A 5,469-nucleotide genomic window follows, 5' to 3' on the forward strand; every position below is an offset into this window, starting at 1 on the left:
GGTATCTTATAAGTTTATCAATTATTTTTCTTTAATCTCTGAGGATTAAATTTATAAATGCAAATATAGATAATCTTTATAATAAATAGTAAAGTTTGTAATTTATAAGGTGAGATACTTTAAAAAATTGTTCTTTAGTTGCTAAATCATGTCCGACTCTTTCGAACCCCATGGACTGTCACCCACCAGGCTCTTCTGTCCATGGGATTCTCCAGGCAAGAATACTGGAGTGGGTTGGCATTTCCCTCTCTAGGGGATCTTCCTGACTTGGGGATCAAACCCACATCTCCTGCATTGGCAGCTGGATTCTTTACTGCTGAGCCACCAGGAAAGCCCTTTTAAAAAATTAATTAATGTTTAATAAATAAAAAATTCATTGTGTCTACAAATGGCATTCAATGAATAGTAAAATCACAAAGCATATAACTGAGGAATACATATTTTTATTTTGTATATTATACTTTAAATTTTTTCATATCAGTGGAAACAGTATAAATATTGAAATTGAGGCAAAGAATCACAAATGGACAGGCATGTATAACTAAAAATATTATTGGTTAATATTTTCATCCATCTATTCAAAGCTTTGGTTTTTCCAGTAGTCATGTATGGATTTGAGAGTTGGTCTATAAAGAAAGCTGAGTGCTGAAGAATTGTTGCTTTTGAACTGTGGTGTTGGAGAAGACTATTGACAGGCCCTTGGACTGCAAGGAGATCCAACCAGTTCATCCTAAAGGAGATCAGTTCTGATTATTCATTGGAAGGACTGATGCTGAAGGTTAAACTCCAATTCTTTGGCCACCTGATGTAAATGATTGACTCATTTGAAAAGACCCAGATGCTGGAAAAGATTGAAGGCAGGAGAAGAAGGGGCCAACAGAGGATGAGATGGTTGGATGGCATCACTGACTCAATGGACATGTTCAGTTCAGTTCAGTCGCTTAGTCATGTCTGACTCTTTGTGACCCCATGAACTGTAGCACGCCAGTCCTCCCTGTCCATCACCAACTGCTGGAGTCTACCCAAACCCATGTCCATTAAGTCAGTGATGTCATCCAACCATCTCATCCTCTGTTGTCCCCTTCTCCTCCTGCCCTCAATCTTTCCCAGGATCAGGGTCTTTTCCAGTGAGTCAGCTCTTCATATCAGGTGGCCAAAGTACTGGAGTTTCAGCTTCAACATCAGTCCTTCCAATAAGCACTCAAGACTGATTTCCTTGAAAATGGACTGGTTGGATCTCCTTGCAGTCCAAGGGACTCTCAAGAATCTTCTCCAACACCACAGTTCAAAAGCATCAATTCTTCAGCGCTCAGATTTCTTTATAGTCCAACTATCACATCCATACATGACTACTGGACCTTTGTTGACAAAGGAATGTCTCTGCTTTTTAATATGCTGTCTAGGTTGGTCATAACTTTCCTTTGAAGGAGTAAGCGTCTTTTAATTTCATGTCAGCAGTCACCATCTGCAGTGATTTTGGAGCCCCCCAAAATAAAGTCAACCACTGTTTCCACTGTTTCCCCGTTTATTTTCCATGAAGTGATGGGACTGGATGCCATGATCTTGGTTTTCTGAATGTTGAGCTTTAGGCCAACTTTTTCACTCTCCTCTTTCACTTTCATCAAGAGGCTCTTTAGTTCTTCTTCTCTTTCTGCCATAAGGGTGGTGTCATCTGCATATCTGAGATTATTGATATTTCTACCGGCAATCTTGATTCTAGCTTGTGCTTCTTCCAGCCCAGTATTTCTCATGATGTACTCTGCATATCAGTTAAATAAGCAGGCTGACAATATACAGCCTTGAAGTACTCCTTTTCCTATTTGGAACCAGTCTGTTGTTCCATGTCCAGTTCTAACTGTTGCTTCCTGACCTGCGTATAGGTTTCTCAAGAGGCAGGTCAGGTTGACTGGTATTCCCATCTCCTTCGGAATTTTCCACAGTTTATTGTGATCCACACAGTCACAGGCTTTGGCATAGTCAATAAAGCACAAATAGATGTTTTTCTGGAACTCTCTTGCTTTTTCAATGATCCAGAGGATGTTGGCAATTTGATCTCTGGTTCCTCTGCCTTTTCTAAAACCAGCTTGAACATCTGGAAGTTCACAACTCACGTATTGCTGAATCCTGGCTTGGAGAATTTTGAGCATTGGTTTACTAGTATGTGAGATGAGTGCAATTATGCGATAGTTTGAGCATTCATTGGCATTGCCTTTATTTGGGATTGGAATGAAAATGGACCTTTTCCAGTCTTGTGGCCACTGCTGAGTTTTCCAAGTTTGCTGACATATTAAGTGCAGCACTTTTACAACATCATCTTTTAGGATTTGAAACAGGTCAACTGGAATTTCATCACCTCAACTAGCTTTGTTCGTAGTGATGCTTTCTAAGGCCCACTTGACTTCGCATTCTAGGATGTCTGGCTTTAGGTGAGTGTGAGTGATCATGCCATTGTGAGTTTCTGGGTCATTAAGATATTTTTTATACAGTTGTTCTGTGTATTCTTGCCACCTCTTTTCAATATCTCTGCTTTTGTTAGGTCCGTACCATTTCTGTCCTTTATTGAGCCCATCTTTGCATCAAATGTTCCCTTTTTTCCTCTAATTTTCTTGAAGAGATCTCTAGTCTTTCCCATTCTATTGTTTTCCTCTATTTCTTTGCATTGATTCCTGAGGAAGGCTTTCTTATCTCTCCTTGCTATTCTTTGCTATTATCTTATTATCCTTGCTTATCTGTCCTTGCTATTTCTTATGTCTCCTTGCTATAATGGTCATTCAGATGACCATTATATCTACACTGTGGACAGGAATCCCTTAGAAGAAATGGAATAGCCATCATAGTCAACAAAAGAATCCGAAATGCAGTACTTGGATGCAATCTCAAAAACAACAGAATGATCTCTGTTCATTTCCAAAGCAAACCATTCAATATCATGGTAATCCAAGTCTATGCCCCAACTTGTAATGCTGAAGAAGCTGAAGTTGAAGACCTACAAGATCTTCCAGAACTAACACCCCCAAAAAGATGTCCTTTTCATTATAGGAGACTGGAATGCAAAAGTAGGAAGTCAAGAAACACCTGGAGTAATAGGCAAATTTGGCCTTGGAGTATAGCATGAAGTGGGGCAAAGGCTAATAGAGTTCTGCAAGAGAACACACTGGTCATAGCAAACACCCTCTTCCAACAACACAAGAGAAGACTCTACATATGGACATCACCAGATGATCAACACCGAAATCAGACTGATTATATTCTTTGCAGCCAAAGATGGAGAAGCTCTAGACAGTCAGCAAAAACAAGACTGGGAGCTGACAGTGGCTCAGATGATGAACTCCTTAGTGCCAAATCCAGACTTAAATTGAAGAAAGTGGGGAAACCACTAGACCATTGAGGTATGACCTAAATCAAATCCCTTATGATTATACAGTGGAAATGAGAAATAGATTTAAGGGACTAGATCTGAAAGACAGAGTGCCTTATCATCTATGGGGGAGGTTTGTGACTTTGTACAGGAGACAGGGATCAAGACCATTGCCAAGAAAAAGAAATGCAAAAAAGCAAAATGGCTGTCTGAGGAGACCTTACAAATAGCTGTGAAAAGAAGAGAAGTGAAAAGCGAATGAGAAAAGGAAAGATGTACCCATTTGAATGCAGAGTTCCAAAGAAGAGCAAGGAGAGACAGCGACATGAGTTTGAGTAAACTCTAGGTGTGGGTGATGGGCAGGGAGGCCTGGCGTGCTGCAGTCCATGGGGTCACAAAGAGTTGGACACAACTGACTAACTGAACTGATGCTTATCAAGTATATGGCCTTGGGAAAATCACCTGTTGAGCTTCTCAGTACTAAATTTTTCAACAGAGTTCAAGATAATCTTGAAGAATTTGTTCTGTTGATTCGTTAAATTTGGATCAGTACTCTCATCTTCATAAATGTTTGACACCTTTGATATTGTCCACTTCCCTTTATTTTGTCCCTTCTCATTTGTTTGTATTGGCCTGCAAATTTATCATTCCCATTAACATGAACCAATTAAGATGGAAATGTTAACAGTAGTAATTCCCAGGCGGTGCTAGTGGCAAGAACCAGTCAGCCAATGCAGGAGACATAAGAGACAAGAGTTTAATCCCTGAATTGGGAAGATCTCATGAAGGAGGACATGGCATTCCACTCCAGTAATCTTGCCTGGAGAATCTCATAGACACAGGAGCCTGGTGGGTGACAGTCCATAGGGTTGCAAAGAGCTGGACATGACTAAAGCCATTTAACACATACACACATTAACACTAGTAGCTCCATTAATTGTGTGTTATGTATAATGCAATACAATATATATTTTGCTCTTTAAACAGCTCCTCAAAGTAGTAATTGGCTTTTCTCTGAAAAAAAAAAAAAAAAAAAGATCTCCTTTTTGTTGTTTTTGTTGTCTAAAGTTTATTGAAAATATTGCAGCACTATAGAACGTTTCAAACAGCTCCACTTGGTGTTTTGAAATTCATCCCAAAGATAGGCTGAGTGACCTGCAGATTGGACAGACTGCCAAAGTCCAAGAGCTTCAGTGTTTCCTTAGTGTCAGGATCTATTAATACTTCAGTGATCTCCTGATCCAGACTGAGATCTCAGGCACATAATTATCCCTCCTCTTTTTCTCTTCCTCCTGCAGCTTGATGGAGATACCTCTTACTGGGTCCCTCTGAATCCACTTCATCAGATGTTTGACAGAGCCTGTGATCTTATTGCAGAGCTTCTTGCTGGGAATAATGGCAGTCTCCTCACACACACACTTACTGGTGTGGAATTCATTGCCCAAGCTTGTACAGTACTTCTCAGTGATGACCCAGGCTGCCTTCTTCTTGGTTTTGGTGTGAATGTGACCCATATTGGCAGGTTCTTCGTACAAGAACCCACCCTACCTCCTTTCTAAGCCCAAAACCAATTGTGGAGTAAACATAGGTATCTGTGTATGTGCATGCATGCTCAGGTGCTTCAGTCATGTCTAATCTTTTGCAACCCCATTTGGACCATAAGCTTCCCTGGTGCCTCAGAGGTTAAAGCATCTGCCTGCAATGCCATAGCCTGCCAGGCTCCACTGTCCATGGGATTTTGCCAGCAAAAATACTAAAGTGGGTTGCTATGCCCTCCTCCAGGGGATCTTCCCCACCCAGGGATCAAACCCATGTCTCCTGCACTACAGGTGGATTCTTTAATGCTGAGCCACCTGGAAGCCCAGACATAGGTATCTGAGGGGGATTAAAATATCTTTCAGCTGGAATGCAGGATTGGATAATGCAACAATGCAATTGGCCTCCAGGCATACATTTCCCCCTGAATTTAGACCGGATTCCCCACATGCAAGTAAATTCTCAGAAAAGATACCTTGCCAGGTCCATGAAATAATCTCCCATAACTTTTAACTCAGAGAACATTTGAATTCTAAATGTTGACTGATTTGGGCTTCCAAACTCGCTTTTAGAAG

At 40.7% G+C, this 5,469-nt stretch overlaps 1 pseudogene; it reads right to left on the reverse strand.

Annotated features, from left to right (window-relative positions):
* Positions 1-4,459: 4,459 nt before the first annotated feature.
* Positions 4,460-4,872, reverse strand: LOC113881053 (annotated as a pseudogene).
* Between the last annotated feature and the right edge of the window lie 597 nt (positions 4,873-5,469).

This window comes from Bos indicus x Bos taurus, chromosome 2 (assembly GCF_003369695.1).
Source record: "Bos indicus x Bos taurus breed Angus x Brahman F1 hybrid chromosome 2, Bos_hybrid_MaternalHap_v2.0, whole genome shotgun sequence".
NCBI classification, from domain to species: Eukaryota; Metazoa; Chordata; class Mammalia; order Artiodactyla; family Bovidae; genus Bos; species Bos indicus x Bos taurus.